The following is a 17996-nucleotide window of genomic DNA, read 5'->3' as shown; positions in this document are numbered from 1 at the left end:
AGCTAGAAAATCTCTTCAGCATTAAATATAGAAGATTAAATCTAAAATATCATAAACATATGGATAATAACTCCACCAAAGAGATTTATTTCTTTCACCAATATCTAGGCATCAGCAGGATGCTGAATTTAGGCAAATTTTATTCTCAATTTTCATACTATTTTAGCATCATATATATATGTATATACATATATATACACACACATATATATGTATATACATATATATGTATATATATATACATATATATATATGTATATATATATACATATATATATATACTTGCAGAGCTATTCTCAGTAATTGACAGATTAGCCTCAAGCAGTATCTTTATGTCCAATCTGGGGTTTTCTTCAGGGAGATAAACCCTGCAGAGAACCACACCAATCATTGGCATAATGACTCAAGACAGCAGAATTTACATCCATTGCCACGTTCTCTCCCTGGAAATTTTTCTGGGCACAAGTCATACGTGTTGATCTAGCAGAAAATTCAATCCACTTCCTCACTAAGACAGAGTAAATTCACAAGAGGTAAATTTTTTCCCACAAGGCAAAGACACATCAGCTTGTAAAAAGAACAGCTTGGATGTTCTTCCTCCCTAAGGAGTGCACATTCCAAGAAGAGTGGGGTGCTGGTGAGGGGAGGTCTCCAACTAGGTTCGTACTTCAGAGGTGGGGAGAAGCACTGTCCAAGCCCACACTGTGTTTCTGATACTTTCTGGGCCCTTACAGGGAGACGGGGCATACAAATGATGTGAGGGTTTTGCTTGTCTCTGTGAGGACTGCCTGACCTAGGAAACTCTATGCATACCCTGCCCTCAAGGAACTGAGGAATAAAGTTACCCGCTGAAAGAGATTTGAATTCTGGGGTGCATGGGTGGCTCAGTCGGTTAAGCGGCTGCCTTCGGCTCAGGTCATGATCCCAGGGTCCTGGGATCGAGCCCCGCATCGGCTCCTTGCTCAGCAGAGAGCCTGTTTCTCCCTCTCCCTCTGCCTGCCTGCTTGTGCTTTCTCTCTCACTATCTCTTTCTCTGTGTCAAATAAATAAATAGAATCTTAAAAAAAAAAGAAAGAGATTTGAATTCTGAGCAGCAAAACCCACCAGGTCCTATCCCTGTTTCTCCTTTTGTGTATCTTGATTGACAAGAGTTTGTTGCTCCCTTTCTGCCCCCCCAGGCTCTAGAGGCATTTGATGCTCCGTCCTCTGGGCCACCTTCCGCCCCTGCACCGAATATGCCCAGTGGTATTCTAACTCTTCTTCTGGCTTCCCCATTAGACTGTGGGCTCCTCAGGGACAGGGATTGAGTCAGACCCATCTTTGCACACTCTATACTAGCTCAGGGCCTAGTGGACACTAAAGAATCAAAAAGTGGAAACCATTTGTTGTCAGTCTGGATAACTAGAGCTTCTCAGAATTCTTTAATAAATCTCCCCAGTCTTATTTCAGGGCCCAGACATAGGATTGCTGAAAAACACAATTTAACTTAAAAGATTCAATTTTATGCATAAAGCCCAATGGGAAATTGTATGAACTTGCTCAGGAGAGTGGCATTCCCATGGAAGGTTCTCCTGTCTCCCTCCATGGTCTTAGCTGTTCATTTGGTTGAGACCATCTTCATCTCTCACCAACCCACAGACCTGGGAGCTCCCCACTCTTACAGCCCACCCCCCATGCCCCACTACTGGAATGAATCACCCAAAGCCCATCTGATTTAAAAGCATCCCATGCTTCCTAATTGGCTACAGATTAAAGTACAGACTTGAAGCAGAATATATTCTCAGGGCTTTCACAGCCACAGACTTGCAAAGATTTTCTAAAAACACACTCCCTCCCCCCCACATCTTAACATCTCTGAAATCAGTTTGTGTCTTAACATCTCAGGCAGCCGTGTGGTGGGAGTGATACGGTTGCTGATGCCTGAGAACACACAGCAGAATTTGTAGACGGGGTGCCGGCAGTGTGGAGAAGGCCCCCGAGACCACAGCGGAGCACTCCTTCAAGAACACCTCATTCTCAGAGCTCCTGGGGGCACAGAGGACAACATTGTACCAAATGCACACATGGCTGGGGATGCTGAGAGTGGCAGGGCTTGAGGCATTCTCAAACCAGCTTCTTCTGCTTTTTTGTCTTCTTTCCTACTTCTGCACGAGAATAGCATACGATGTCCAATTCTAAGAGAGCTCTATCAATAAAATAAAGTCAATATATTGTGTTGCTATTTAGTTGGCTAGGTTTTCTTCTTTCTGGATGGAGCATGAAAGAATATCACATCTCACAGTAGATAGTGTTTTCAGATTTGGTTGAAATGGAATCTATCAATCTAATCATAGTATTAATTCTTCCCCTCTCTTTCTGCTAACCTTTTATACCAAGCCAATCCTCATCACTTGTGATTCCTGGATCACTACACTTTTTGGCCTTTTTTTTAATCCATGTACTGTACTGGAATTTTGTTGTCACTAAACTCCACCTGTTGAAATTTTAACCATTCTTCAAATGCCAATTTAAATGTAACCTACTCCATGAAATCTTTCCCATGTCACTCATTTACTATGACCTCCTCCACTCTCTATAACCATGCATTGCTTGTGCATCTGTTACACTTCAGATACAACCCATTCTCTTGAAATCTTTCTATGGCCTGGGCATGGCGCAATGGTAGGTGCTTTAGAATATGTTGTCCCAGTGAATCGCCACAATAACTTTTGGAGATAAGAATTAGCCTCCACTGTTCAGTGAGTTTACCTGATATTTAGAGAGAGTAGTTGACTTACATTTTTTCCTAGATCAGTAGGTGATAAACATGGGTTTTTTTGGACCAAATCTGGTTTACCATTGAACATCAGCTTCCTTTTCTCCAAAGCCTGTCCTCCCCATCTACTTGCATTGAATTTAACTGAAAGCGAAATGCAAAATACCATTCAAAACTAAATTTTCTTGATAATAATGTCCCAAGTTCACTTGAAAAATAAGCTGAAGCATTTTAAAATTCACTTTTTCGTTATTAGGCTGATGTTCTTTGTTAAAACCCATTTGTTCCAGAAAAATTAAAATTATGTTTCATTGTAAGAAAAGAATCATTGAAGCTTAGCTTCAGAAATTCCATAATTATTTTTCTTGTTCCTTCTGTTATTTTCTTACATAATAATGTAGAACTCCTGAAAATTTAGCAACAGCCAGTTTACATTCCCAGTATTAAAACATAAGAAAGTAGAATTCGGAAGAGTCGGCTATGGAAACACATAAAAAGCATTCCCTGGCACGGAAGAAGAGAGAGGACTTGCCTTTCCCAAAAGCGGAGCAGGAGGAAGGAAGAGCAGCCTCCAAGGACAAAGGAGCCAACCCACTTGAAATCCAACAGACCTGCCTCGCAGTTCAGGCACTCCCTCATTTTGTGATCTGCGGCAAGTTCCTTCACCTTGTTGAACATCAATGTCCTCATTCACAGAATGAGAACTACATCACAGTATTCTTTTTGGACCAACTGACAATAATACCTAAATTAAAGGCATTACTAATTATTATTATTATCATCATCATTATGTAATGTTTTTGATGGAACCTTTGGCCATATCCAGGAAGAAGACTGTGACATCATTTGATTTCCATTTAAAAAAAGAACCACCTCTTGCTGCTGTGTAGAGAATAGATGACAAGAGATCAAGGCAATCAGACAAATCATGGCAGTTTTCCAAATAAGAGACTGTGGTAGCCTGTACCTGGATCATGGCAGTGAAGATGTTTCAGGTGTCTGGAGTTGAGATGATTTTAGGAGATAGAATCCATATAATATGGTATTGGATTCATTGTGGAGGATGTAGAGGAGCAAGGAATCAAGACTAACATCTAAGGCTTAGGCACCTGGGTAGATGGTAGTACCATTAATTGCGTTGGGGGAAGACTAAGGGGAAGTGGGGAGGAGGTCAGGTTGGGGTGGGAATAAAATACAAAATTTAATTATAGAACAAAGTCCACTTTTATAAATGAATAGTTTTTAAAACCAGAATTCACATTTTTACTTTAATTTGGTGATTTCTTTATCTCTGCCCACATCCAAAATGTTGATCCAAGTAAAGAGTGTTTTCTACTCCTCTTCCTTTGCCCTGTAGGTGACAGGCAATATTCTAGAGATCTTCTTACCTGCATGATTCCTTCCCAGAAACCTTTTGGATTTTCTTCCCTCTTGCAGCCAGTCAGTACCTCGGTAGTTAAGTCAGCCATCATGCCTTAATCTTGAAATTCTCCCTACAATTTTCCCTGAAGAAGTAATCGTTCTGATCCAGGAACTTAGGTACTCAGAGTGGGTTGGCTCCTTTGTCCTTGGAGGCAGAGACTCCTTCTAGGGCCCGGAAATTGTGATTGTATCACCTGTCATGTTAAAGCACTTCCCAACCTCATACATTGCTCCGCACCCTCTTAGAATCTTTTTCACAACACCCACATTGTTCTGTTTGACAAACTCTCTCCTGATTGATTTATGAACATAAATTCAATTGTTACCTTATGGTCACTGTAATCACAGTTGTAATTTCTAGTCTGCCTTGCATTTAGAGTAATCACCATTATAACCAGTATCTGAGTGTCTTGAGCTTCCCCTCGCTGAAATTGTCCAAGCAGAGTCAGTCTAGAGGACCATGATGGATGAGAGGATGACCTCAAAGTAAACTTCCTTCTCTCACATTCTGTGTATTTTACATTTCATATTTTGCAAAAAACCAAAAGTGCTCGCTGATCACATGGCTGCTATAATCCACTAAAGCTTTGTAGTACCAACCACGTTTTACTTGATCTTATTCAGCCAAAAAGCTGAATAAGCAGATTTGCTATGAAGGAAGCTATTGCTGTCATCTTTTATCTTCCACACACTTCTGCAACACACATAGGGAGCGGCTTGTATTAGATAAGCATCTGTTAAAGAGGTAGGGTGTTGTAGCAGAAAAGGCTAGAGTATTGGATTATTGTCCTCATTCTGGAACCTAAGTAGCTAACTGAATTTGGACAGGACACTGCACATCTGTGAGTCTCAAACTCCTCATATGCAAGATAAAAGGGTTTAACTAGATCGGGGTTTCTCAACTTCTGCACCATGGACATTTGGGGCTGGATAAGTCTTTGTTGTGGGGCAGTGTCCTCTTCATTGCAGGATGTTCAGCAGCATCCCTGGCCTCTACTCATTGGATGACCTTAGCACTCTCTGTCCCCAGGTTTTGACAACCATAATGTCTCCAGACATTGGCAACTATCTTCAGGGGAGCAAAATTATCCCAGTTAAGAGTCTCTGCACTAGGTGACTGTATGAAGAAAATGTACGTAGAAAAAGAAATGTAAACCAGGTAGCATCCTACCGCCTCCATTAATGTCTACTATAAAAAGTTTTGTGGGTTTTTTTGTAACTTAAAGATAACCACCCGTAGAACTTTTAAGTGGATATGTCACTACAGAAAATAAAAGCAAATAAAACCCATCACTGACTGAAAATAAATAATAAACATTAATAACAAAAATAGACTATGCAGCATCACATAGGCATTAAACAAGAACTCAGAGCATGTCGTAAGACAATAACAGATCAAACACGCCAGTTATGACAGTAACTTAAATGGCTGAATACATCTATCAAAAGACAAAAGCATTCAGATTGTTTTAAAAAATAAAATTGAGCTATACGCTGCCTAAAATAACAGATCTAAAACAAAATGACTTGAAGTTTAAAAAGAAAACTATAGGCAATGATTTATCTGGCAAACATAAATAACAAAAAAATTGAAATGGCAAAATTAATTTCAAACAATCTAGAAACCAAAGCAAACATTATTAAAATTGAATAAGGAAGATTGTTCTATATTAATAAAAGTTATAATTTAGGGTAAAAATATAAAATTAAGATGAAAGGCATAAACTTTTATTCAACCAATAACAAAACATCAAAATATATAGAACAACACAATCGCCTCTTATTGCAAAGGAATCCAAGAAGTAATTTTTAGCAATATCTAGTTGGCACCCCGAATAGTATTGAAATACAGCCTCACCCACTGCCTTGCAACTATTATTGGTGGTGGACAGTGAGCAGGTTGAGAAACTGCTGTTTTAAAGGTGAAATTGTTGATGAGTCGGCTTTCGTGAATGTGACTTAAATGTAGCTATATGGAAAGCAAGAAAATATAATTTCTACCTTTGTAAAGGAAAAACTGGTTAAGATAATGAAGTATGTTCAGTAAATTTTGTTTGACCATAGTAAGTCAAATATTTCCTGTGATCTGAAGTATCATTCATTCAGGAAAGAAAAATCAGGCACATAGTAGGAACCCAATGAATCATATTAAAATACATTACACTGACCCATCTTTTTTTAATAAAAGTCCACTATGTGGTTTCCTTATTAATTCAGGATAATGTTACAGTAGCGTGAATGATTAATGTCATTTGATGAAGGGTGCCATTATGCAAACTAGAATTATTTCTTTATAGTTCAGTTCCTCACTTTAAAACATGACAGCAACATTTGATAAGTACCTATTTCAACAAAACAATTCATGCTTGCCCGATAAAATACATGCAAATAAAAAATATACAGCAAAAACTGAGACAAAAAAGGCAAAATTAATTTATAAAAACACAATAATGGCAAGAAAACTTAGTACAATATTATTTGTGTTTGAGTGATAAAATATACCAAAATCAAATAAGGATGTAGAAATTTTGAATAATATAATTGAAATGATTAAATGAATTAATACTAAATTTTATGAGTTAATCATTTCATAGACCTATAAAATAATTATCTTAAAACTGATGGCCTATCAAACCAAATATGGGTCTCAATCCATTTCAAAAAGTTGTAAATGTATAAGCTATATTATTTGATGTCAAGAGTAGAACTATAAAATATAAAAATGAAAAAAAAGTAGAAAAAAAAGCCTAAGGAACCATTTCATTTCATAAGAAATGAAAAGTAGAATTACAGTCTTTGGAAGATAGTGAAAATGAGAATATCACATTTTAAAAATATCCGTGATACAGACTTGCGACCCTGCCAATGACAGAGCAGCTGGTTTGGCAGTAAGCTGCGATGCAACTGAATGAAGGAGGTGCCATGACTCTTCTCAGGGGTCTGGTAGCAGCCCGCACAGGACGCAATTGCTGGAGGAGAGAAGTGTGGAGTTTAGTACCATCCTGGGTTTCTTCCTGGGGCATTTTCCAAATGGAAGTGGAGACAGTGCAGAGCCAGGTCTGGTTGGGGGAGGGAACAGTGATTGGGTCACTAAAATATCTGGGATTGTGGGTCGAGGGAGCTGAGAGAAGGCAGCTGTTGAGGAGCCCCAGAAGTCATAGGGGCTTCCATCCTTGGCAGAATCTTTAACTGTGCAGGCACTAAGCAAGACTCAGGGGGTCTACCAGAGGGCAGCTGCTGGTGGCTGGGGGATAACAGGGATTTCTGAGGTTACACAGGGGCCAGGAGACATTGGAGTTCTGACCCACTGGAAGGGAGACACCTTGGTCAACACCCTAGGCTTTCCACTGAGACTAGAAAAGGTCACTGAACCTAAAGATGGGTCAAATTATCCAGACTTACATACAGAGGAAAAATTTAAAAAAACAGAAAAGAACATCTGAGATCTATGGGACAATCGTGGATGATCTCATATATTTGTGTAATTGGAGACAAATACATATTCTAAGGGATACTAGCTGAAGACAGTCTAAAATACATGAGATGTACCTAAGCTATATGCACAGGAAAATCCATAGCTTTATTCACTTGAACAATCTTTAAGTTCAACTGAATTGCAGCAGACATAGTACCAAATAAGTTTTCCAAATACTCCCTTCCATTGCGTATCCTACCTGTGGTTACACTGAGGCTTTGTAACTACTCTTGGCCAATGAACTGCGAGTGGATGAGGTTTCTCTCCAGGACTGAGGCCGTTAGGAGACTATGTTCCCTTTCTGTCTCTCTTCTGCTCTTCCAGTAACCACCACAGCTAGTCAGATGGCAGAACTACGGGGTGGAGGAAGGCTGGCCAATTCTCACTGGACTTTCCACGTGTGACATATCTTTCAGGTTCAACCCCTGGAGTTTGTGTGTCCTAGCAGCATTAAGTACTCAATTTTAAAAATTATAAGAATACAGTCAGAAAAAAAGCTGGAACAGTAAGAAGAAAATGATAATAAATAACAAAAATAATACAAGCATGAATCAATGAGTTCAAAAGAAATAAAAATGAACACTTTTCTTTCCAATTCTTAATCAAATAAACAAATCTAATCATGAACAGATATAGGACATAAATCAACATTAGTATTAGTTTCTTAGGGCTGCCATAACAAATGACCACAAGCTAGGTGGTTGAAAACAGAAATTTATTCTCTTAGGCGTGGTGGCTAGAAGTCCATAGTGAAGGTATTAACAGGGCCATGCTCTCTCTGAAGGCTCTAGATCCTTCCTTCAGGTTCTGGTGGTTGCTGGCAATCCTTGGCTTTCCTCGGCTTACAGCCGCACAACCTCAATCTCTGCCTTTATCATCACATGGCCTTCTTTCTATGTGTCTGTGTCTTTGTGCCTTCTCTATTTCTTATAATGACTCTGGTCATATTGTATTTATGGCCCTCCCTAATCCACTGTGATCTTAACTAATGACATCTGCAAAGACCCTATTAACAAGTGAGGTCACATTCACAGGTACCTGGGGTTAGGACTCCAACATATCTTCTTGTGCAACAGAAGGGAGACAGCAATATGAAGAAGATTTGAAAACTATTAAGAGACTACATGAATGATTCTAAAAGGTACTATGAAAAATACGCTTCTTAGGTAGTGCATGGTGGGGAGGGTGGGTAGTGGTAGAGATCCAGAAACCAAGTGAAACCTGAGAGGCTAAAAGACTAAACAGGAATTTGGGTAGTCTCGTGGTACTGAAGAGACTAAAAGTGGAGGTGGGCCTGCTAGGAAGGTGAGGCCATTATAAATATACCAGGATTTTAGCTGGGACCCTCCCTACCACACACTCCAAGAGCTACTCCCTAGAAGTAAGGACAAACAGAAAGTACACGTGCCTCCCCAAAACCTAAAGTCATGGCAATGGCTGCTTGCATTAAGGTGATTTGCCTCTATTCTATCAGCCTGCCAAAAGAATATTAAATCCACTCTGGAGGAAGATAAAATCTTCCAGAGCTCCATATTACTTTTCATGGATAATGTCTGGCATTCAAATTAAGAGGCATGCCAGGAAACTGGACCAAATGACTACAAGGCAAGAGGAACAAAACCATGGAAGGGAAAGAGACCATAGGTGATCACAATATTGAAGTTATCAGACACGGATTTTAAAATACCTACCATGAATGCATTCAGGAAATAGATAAAGAGATGGGTGATTTCTTCAGTGCACTAAAATATATGGAAAATTAAAATTGTAGGACCATAAATAGGGCAATACTAAAATTAAGAATTAAGTAGATGAGTGTAACAGCAGACAAACCAGCAAAGAGGATTAAGCAGCTGGAAGGTAGTCAGTAGAAAATATGTAGATTGCAAACATAAAGAGTGGAAAATTAAAAAGGGCAAGACTCAAATGGCACATAATAAAAATGCCTCCATTGTACAATAGGGATCTAAGATGCAAAGAAAGATGGAGCAGAAGAAATTTGTGCGAAAAAACTGTCCAGGGATAATCTGAAATTTATGAAAAATATAAAGCCACAGATTTAAGAATCTCCATAAACCTAAGCAGGATAAATACAAGAAAAGCACACCTAGGCACATCATAATAGCAAAGAGAAAATCCTAAAAGCTGCCAGAGATGAAGGACACACAACCTTCTGGAAGCAGCAATAAGACTGACACCTGAATGTTTAATAGAAACAATGGAAGCCACCAAATGAGAAAATGATATTTTTACAGTGTAGAAAGAAGACAGCTGTCAACTTAGAATTCTATAGCTAGCAAAAATATCTTTCAGAAATGAAGTAAAATAAAGAGTTCTGACCAGCAAAACTAAGGAAATTCATTCCAGCAGGACCCTACCTACATGTGTATCATATATAGATAGTAAAGGGAGTTTATCAGGCAGAAGAGAAATAATCCTAGATAGAAGCAATTAAAAGTAGGAAGAATAGTACTAAAATGGGAGGAATGTGGGTCAATTAAATGAATATTCCTTTTTAGTAACAATAGTAATGTCTAATGAGGATTCCAATAAATGTAGAATTAAAGGAATTGGTAACAATAGCAAAAAGGTGGGAAAGGCATAAATAGATCAAAGTGTTGCAGGTCCTTGTATTATCTAAGAAGTAGTAAAGGTACTAATTATAGGTAGATTCTATTAGATCAAGGATGCATTATAGGTAGCCACTAAGAGAAGAATAAAAGAATACATTACAGTACAACTAATGGAAATAAAAATGGATTTAAAAATACTAGACTGATACAAAAGAAGGCAAAAAAAGAGAACAAGAGTAAAATAGGATAAATGGAAAACTAATGGTGAAATGGTATATTTAAATCCAAATATGTCAGTTATGGCATTAAATGTAGATAGACTAAATTACCCAAATTAAAAAAAAAACAAAATACAGATATATCTTACATATATATATCATCCATATCTATATAAATATAAATATATAGAGAATATACCTTATCTTATAAGAATATACCTTAAACATAAGAACACAAAAATGTTGAAAAGGATAGGATAAAACACATACAACCTCTAATACATATATTTTTAAAAGGTTGGCATTGCTTTACTAAGATCAGACAACGCAAATTTTAAGGCAAGAAATATTATTAGAGATGAAGGAGACATTTATGATAATAAAATTTCAATTCAACAAGATACAAAATAACATAATTCAACAAGGAGATATAATGAGATACAAGTTTGTATGTAGCTATTAACATAGCCGTATTATACACCTGTGGAAAAAGCAAACTCTTCCATATGCAGCAACATGAATGAATCTCATAGACATCATGCTGACGAAAGATCCAGACATAAAAGAGTATATACTGTATTACCTCATTTAGATAAAGTTCGGAAGCAGGCAAAGCAACTCTGGTGAGGCAGGTCTGATGATGAGTTCCTTCGTGGGTCCAGCAGGCACTAACTAGGAAGGGGCTCGAGGGGGCTTGTGGGGTGCTGGCAATGGTCTATACCCTGATCCAGGTGAAGTACGGGTGAGATGGTTTTTTAAATAGTCATGGAGATATGCACTTAGGATTTCTTTACTTTACTAGGTATATATTACGTTTCTAGATTTTAAATTTAAAAAGAAAAGAAAAAAATATGTATCTTCAAGAGGCTCTGATGTGCCCCAGGCTTGAGAGCTACAGAGCTCTTCTGTACTTGACACCTGGCTGATGTCCTTATTCTTCAAACCACCTACTGTCTGGGAGACGCCGCCTCCCAACTAGACTAACTGCACCCTTGGCCACTGAGGGCATTTTGGACACTCTGAGTACTGAGTACCACTGCGCAGAGCGATGCCGATGGAGACTCCTCATCTAAACATAGATCCAGAATCCCACTCTTTCTCTGATCCATGGAGTTTTATAGCCTGCACTCCTCTCATAAAATTCTTCCTCTAGAAAATACTAGACTATATCAAACATATACCCCATTACATCAGTTTCTCTTAAATAAGCCTCAGCTGTTTCCTCCCACAAAAGGCAAAAACCTAGTGTTCTAAGATCTATATATGTACTAAGCCTCTACAACCTTTATCTGGCCCAAAGATCCACAACTAAAAATATCACTTTCTTCTCTCCCATCCAAGTTGACTCCTTTTCTCGTTCCTGATCACAGACCCCCATTCCTAATCAGTCACATTGCTTTGAGAATGGGCAGACACAGCCTGATTTTAACACCAAGTGGTGGTAAGTCTCCACTTCTGACCATGGATACTATAGCAATCATTTGAGGAGCAAAGGATTTTGTTTATTGTATATAGAAACCTAGGAAAATGCCTCCTTGAGAACAGTTTAATAACCAATGTGTTAATTTTGCAAATGTGGGAACCATTGCAAACACGAATGCCTTGGACTGGTGCAGTGATTGGACAGATCTGGCCCATCTTCAAAGACGTGCCTTCTCTCTCACTTGCAAGCAAAGGATTCCAGCAGAGCTGGACCAGTTTCGTACATTGATATGATTAACGCACCTATTGATGCATATGTTTGCTGAAGGTGCCACCAGGTTCTCTCTCCCTGTGCTTGAGAACAGGGAAGTTTCCTGGAGAAAAATGTGCTTTGTGTTTCTGCTCAGGTTTATTTATTTATTTTTTTACATTATGATAAATTGCACTGTGTTTTGGGAAAATGAAATAGTACGTGTTAAAATAAAAGAACAACAGAGTGGAAGAACACAATATGGGAAGCAGCTGGAGCATCTTAAGATAAAAGGGGGAAATAGAAATGACAGAGTTTTAAGAAGAATTAATTTCCTCTTCATCTGAACAAACAAAAAAAAATGTATCTGCTAGGATCCATAGGGAGAGATGAATGTTTGATAATGCTCATGTTCGAAGTGGTTTGGCATGATGGATAGGTATCCAGTCCCCACCACAGAAGAGCATTTTATCCTGAGTAAATTATTTTTTCTTTCTGTGCCTTGGCTTCCAAATTTGCCAAAACAGCATGATAAGCATGGAAATGACCCACATGGAGGGCTTCTATGTGCCAGTCAGTGTTCTAAGCAGTTTCCATATATTACCTCATTTAATTCTGACAGTGAGGTGAATGCCATTATCATGTCGGTCTTACAGATGAGAAAACTGAGGCACGGAAGAGCTAACTGACGTGCGGATTCAAACCTAGGCTGTTTGCTCAGTGTCTGTATGCTCTTAAGTGTGAGATTCTACTGCTTCTCTTTTTAGGTTTGAGCAGGTCACTTCACTTAAAGTGCCCCTCTTGCCTCTTGGGCTCCTAGCTGCCACCAGGATAAATTCCCAACTTCACAACGTGGAACAGAGGACCTTCGGCAATGGAGCTTAATCCTACCTCTACAGTGTCCCCTCTCCTGGCCTCCTGACCTCAACACCTCACCCACACAGCCACACTCGGGATTCTCATCCTGTGTTCCCTGAACATCACCTGTGTCCTTCCTGCCTTGGGCTCTGCTCTCGTTCATTCCTGTGGCTGCAGTCTTCCCCTCCCCTGTACCAACCACTTCTGATCTGCTTTATGGACTCCTATGTTTCCTTCAAGTCCTGGAAAACTGTATTTCCTCTCAGGAATTTTCTTGACTTCACTGGGCACTGTTCAGTCACTCACTTTCTATATTCCCATACAACTTAATAATGTGTACTTCTGCTCTAGTGTTTTGTCACTCAGCAATACATTGTTTTATGCACGAATCTGTCTCACTTGCCAGATTATGGCTTAGACATTGGGTTTCTTCTCTACTTGTCTGAGGACTCAGTGGTACTAGCCAGAGCACTGTGTTGAGAAGGATTCTGAGGCCATATTTGAGCTCACCAGGAGAATGTTGAATGCAGACTTCCTAAGGGCAGGGACCTTCCCTGAATTTTACACTTTGGTATCTCTAGTGCTTGGCTCAGTCTGAGTATATAGTAGACACTCAATTAGTATTTATCTGAATGAGTGGTCCATGAACAATGTTACGGTAAGGGAGGTGAAAGTGGTGACATTCGTGACAGATATTTTACAACCTTCTAATTGTCTCTGAATGCCACAAGGGCAGAGACCACATCTTCTTTGTCTTAGTATCTTTGATGCCTTATTTGGTGCACTGAATAAAATGTTAATGCTGTGTAAGTACATGATTGAGAGAAGTACCTTACAGCTCAAAGAGGCTATACTAAGGCGAGGCAGGGAAGAGAAAAACCAAGCCACATGACTCATCCTCTCTTCTGTTCCATAATGAGCCAAATGGAACACGGCAGAAAGTCTTATTTTCTGTGGCTAAAGATGGGTGTCCCTGCATTGTGAAGTAACAGCAGATGCACTGAGGGTGGGACTAGAGAGGGAGTTGGCACCCACCAGAGGGGGATGGGCGGGTGTGAGCCACACCTCGTGTTACTGCTTTCATCTCTGATTCTCAGGGCTATCTTCAGCTCCCTTGCCCATTTACTCTTGCACCTCATCCCCTGGTGGGTGTAAGTTTCATCCCCAAAAAGGCCCTATTTAAGTCTTTTGCACACGAAGAATTGTTATTTAATTCTGTTTTGAAACTCCTTTCCCAAATTGTCACATGACAAGGAGAGGAACTTTGGTCCTAAAAATGATTACTATTCTTTTTATAATGAACCAAGTCCATGTGGGAAGTTTCCCCCATGCCAACTTGACATCCACATGCCTGTGTCTCCTGTGGAAGGATATCCTTACTGTCTATTCATTAGCTGATCTTGGATGCCATTGCTTGGAAGGCACCAGAAAGTCTAAACAGAAAAGGCAGAAGACCCAAGGGAGAGGTGGCAAAGGGGTTCTGGACAATGAAACAACACCTGAGCAACACCAAGGGCCAAGTGCACGTTACCCATCTCCAAACTGTGCTGGTGATGTAAGTGGTAGAACAAACAAGCCTGTGTGCTCTAAACAGGTTCTATTTTCAGACCTGCTCAAATAGCTCTTCTGAGAAGATGTGAACAAGAAAAGTTTTGCTCTTCACAGGAAAAAAAAAAATGGAGTGTGACTTTTTTTATTTAAACTGACTTGAATTGGAATGAATTAACTTCAAACTAATTTGGTGACATTTTTTGAGGTGTCCTGGGAATGTTTGAAGTATCATAAAACCAAAGATAGCTTGAGGAAGGAAAGTATTTCCTCTTTTCTGACCTCACTCTGGAACTTTGAACAAACTCACTATAAAATCTAGAGCACAGATTGTCCAGTAGAATTCTCTGCAATAATGGCAATGTTCTACATTTGCACTATCCGATATGGTAGCCACTGGCCACATGTGGCTGCTGAGCATTTGAAATGTAACTAGCGTGATTTTACTTTACTCTTTTCTTCAAAATGAGTTTTACAATCTAACTAGGAGAATTTTCTTTTTCCCCCTTAGCATACACATTTATCTACAACTCCAAGCTTCAGGACCCTCAGGATTTGGGTGTCATGGGCTATACCTGACCGAGAGAAGTCATACAGCCCTACCTAGTTTTTAAATTTGTATTTAAATTCAATTTAGTTAACATATAGTATATTATTAGTTTCAGGGGGTAGAATATAGTGATTTATCAGTTGCATATAACACCGAGTGCTCATTACATCAAGTGCCCTCCTTAATGTCCATCACCCAGTTACCCCATTGCCCCCCCCCACTTCCCCTCCAGCAGCCCTCAGTTTGTTTCCTAGAGTTAAGAGTCTCTTATGGTTTGCCTCCCTATTTTCATCTTATTTTATTTTTCCTTCCCTTCCCCTATGTTCATCTGTTTTGTTTCTTCAATTCCACATATGAGTGAGATCATATGATATTTGTCTTTCTCTGACTGATTCATTTTGCTTAGCATAATATACTCTAGTTCCAGCCACATTGTTGCAAATGGCAAGATTTCATTGTTTTTGGCAACGAATATTCCATTGTGTATATATGTGTGTGTGTGTGTGTGTGTGTGTATACCTCTTCTTTATCCATTCATCTGTCAATGGACATCTGGGCTCTTTCCATAGTTTGGCTATTGTCGACATTGCTGCTATAAACATTGGGGTGCATGTGCCCCTTTGAATCACTATTTTTGTATCCTTAGCCCCACCTACTTTTAACTGTTTGCCTGGAATATCCTGAACCCCTGGTACCTGCTACCTATCTCTTCAAGACCTAATGCTACCCAAAGATTTTTCCTAACCCTTACCACTTCATTGCTCTGTCTTGCTCAGCCACTTATTTTGCTGTGATCACTGTCCCTTCTCCACTATGACCCCTCTCTCCCCACTTCCTTACCTTGGATTCCTAAAAGTAGCCCCTGAAAATAATCTTCCCCAGCCCCTCATCTTATACAAGGGGATCCTGAGACACAGAGAAAATAACTGACTTGCATCAATGCTCATTACTCCCCCTTTAGTCAAGGCTCATCTCTAGTGCCCCTCTTCCCTGCAAGCCTCTCTCTTATTGTTTTGTACCCGTTGATAATTCCTTCCTGTGCATTCCTCTAGCATACTGACAAAAACACCCACTTTGGAGCAAAGTCTTGCGTCGTTCTATTACTCTTTTCTTAATGAGAATGTAGGAGTCCAGAAAATAGAGACCATTCTTTGAACTGTCTTCCCACACAGTGCTGTGCATCAGAGTATCTGCTCAATAATACTGTTGAAAGATAAAAATGACAGAACTCGTTCTGACTTCTAAGAGAATAGCATGTACCCTAAAGGGAAAAAGAGTAATCACATCAATTATCCTCCTCTCACATAAACTGTGGAAGAAAAATGTTTTCTTAATTTTCCTTTCTGTTTAAATGGTCACTTTTGATAGTCTATGCCCGAGCACATATTTAAAAATTAAAATTATGAGCCAACCTATGAGCCCGTCAATTCAATTTGGCAAGTATTTATTAAATTCAAAGACCTTCTACTATAGTTTAAAGGACAATACTTTCACACATGAAGGAGATTGAGATTAATATGGCAAAATGTAATTTAATTCAAATGCTTATTAAATGCCCACTATGAGCCAAAAAAAATGTGTAGCTCAGAGCTATTCAAGGTTGGTGGCAGCAAAAGTTACAAAGGATCACTTTAGTGACGTGGAGAGAATTAAAATAGCCTTTATATGGTGGTAGAAAATAACTAGGCTAACACTAGGAAGAGGACGAAGACTTGCTAGTTATAGGAATTAGCTAAGCCATTGTGTTGATGCAGTAATGCATGGGATCTGCATAGACTTTGGCCAGAGTGGAGGGTATTTACTGAGAAAGGTGAGGATTTCACTATTTGGGAAGTATGGGCCAAGCAGCCCTGATGGGGACATGAGAATGGGCTTGACTGCTCAGGTGCTGGGGAAGCATACTAAATTTCTGAACCGCTGAGGGATAAGTGGAAGCATCAGTGACATATGGGGTAGAGGAAATGACATATGCACCAATTATCGTTGTTCAGCAGCAACAAAGAACAAGACATTGACCCATTTTAAGAATAATTGTGAGACAGGAAACCATCAAAATCCTAGAGGAGAACACAAACAGAAACCTCTTTGACCTCAGCTGGAGCAACTTCTGATTAGACCCGTCTCAGGAGGCAAAGGAAACAAAAGCAAAAATGAACTATTGGGACTTCATCAAGATAAAAAGCTTCCACACAGTGAAGGAAACAATCAACAAAACTAAAAGGTAGCCTAAGGAATGGGAGAAGATACTTGAAAATGACATACCTGATAAAGGGCTAGTATCCAAAAATCTATAAAGAACTCATCAAACTCAACACCCAAAAAACAAATAATCCAGTTAAGAAATGGGCAGAAGACATGAATAGACACTTTTCCAAAGAAGACATCCAGATGGCCAATAGACACATGAAAAGATGCTCAACATCACTCGTCATCAGGGAAATCCAAATCGAAAGTACAATGAGCTATCACCTCATACCTGTCAGAATAGCTAAAATTAACAACACAGGAAACAACAGATGTTGGCAAGGATGCGGAGAAAGGGGAACCCTCTTGCACTGTTGGTGGGAATGCAAGCTGGTACAGCCACTCTGGAAAACAGTATGAAGTTTCCTCAAAAAGTTAAAAATACGCTATGACCCAGCAATTGCACTACTAGGTTTACTCAAAGGATATAAAATACTGATCTCAAGGGGCACATCCACCCCAATGTTCATAGCAGCACTATCAACAATAGCCAAATTATGGAAAGAGCCCAAATGTCCATCCACTGATGAATGAATAAAGATGTAGTATATATATATACACAATGGAATATTACTCAGCCATAAAATGAATGAAACCTTGCCATTTGCAACAACGTGGATGGAGCTAGAGTGTATTATGCTAAGCGAAATAAGTCAGTCAGAGAAAGACAAATACCATATG

General features: G+C 39.3%; 1 long non-coding RNA gene across 2 annotated transcripts in view; it reads right to left on the bottom strand.

Moving 5' to 3' along the window:
* LOC118541432 (uncharacterized) overlaps window positions 1-11602 on the bottom strand; it is a 33528-nt gene extending 21926 nt beyond the window's left edge. For both annotated transcript variants that reach the window (XR_013442812.1, XR_004920110.2), the window contains exon 1: window positions 11027-11602. This is a non-coding gene — a long non-coding RNA (uncharacterized LOC118541432). The remainder of the gene's footprint in view (window positions 1-11026) is intronic.
* Between the last annotated feature and the right edge of the window lie 6394 nt (window positions 11603-17996).

Source organism: Halichoerus grypus, chromosome 12, assembly GCF_964656455.1.
Source record: "Halichoerus grypus chromosome 12, mHalGry1.hap1.1, whole genome shotgun sequence".
NCBI lineage: Eukaryota > Metazoa > Chordata > Mammalia > Carnivora > Phocidae > Halichoerus > Halichoerus grypus.
This window is presented reverse-complemented; position numbering and strand designations above follow the sequence as displayed.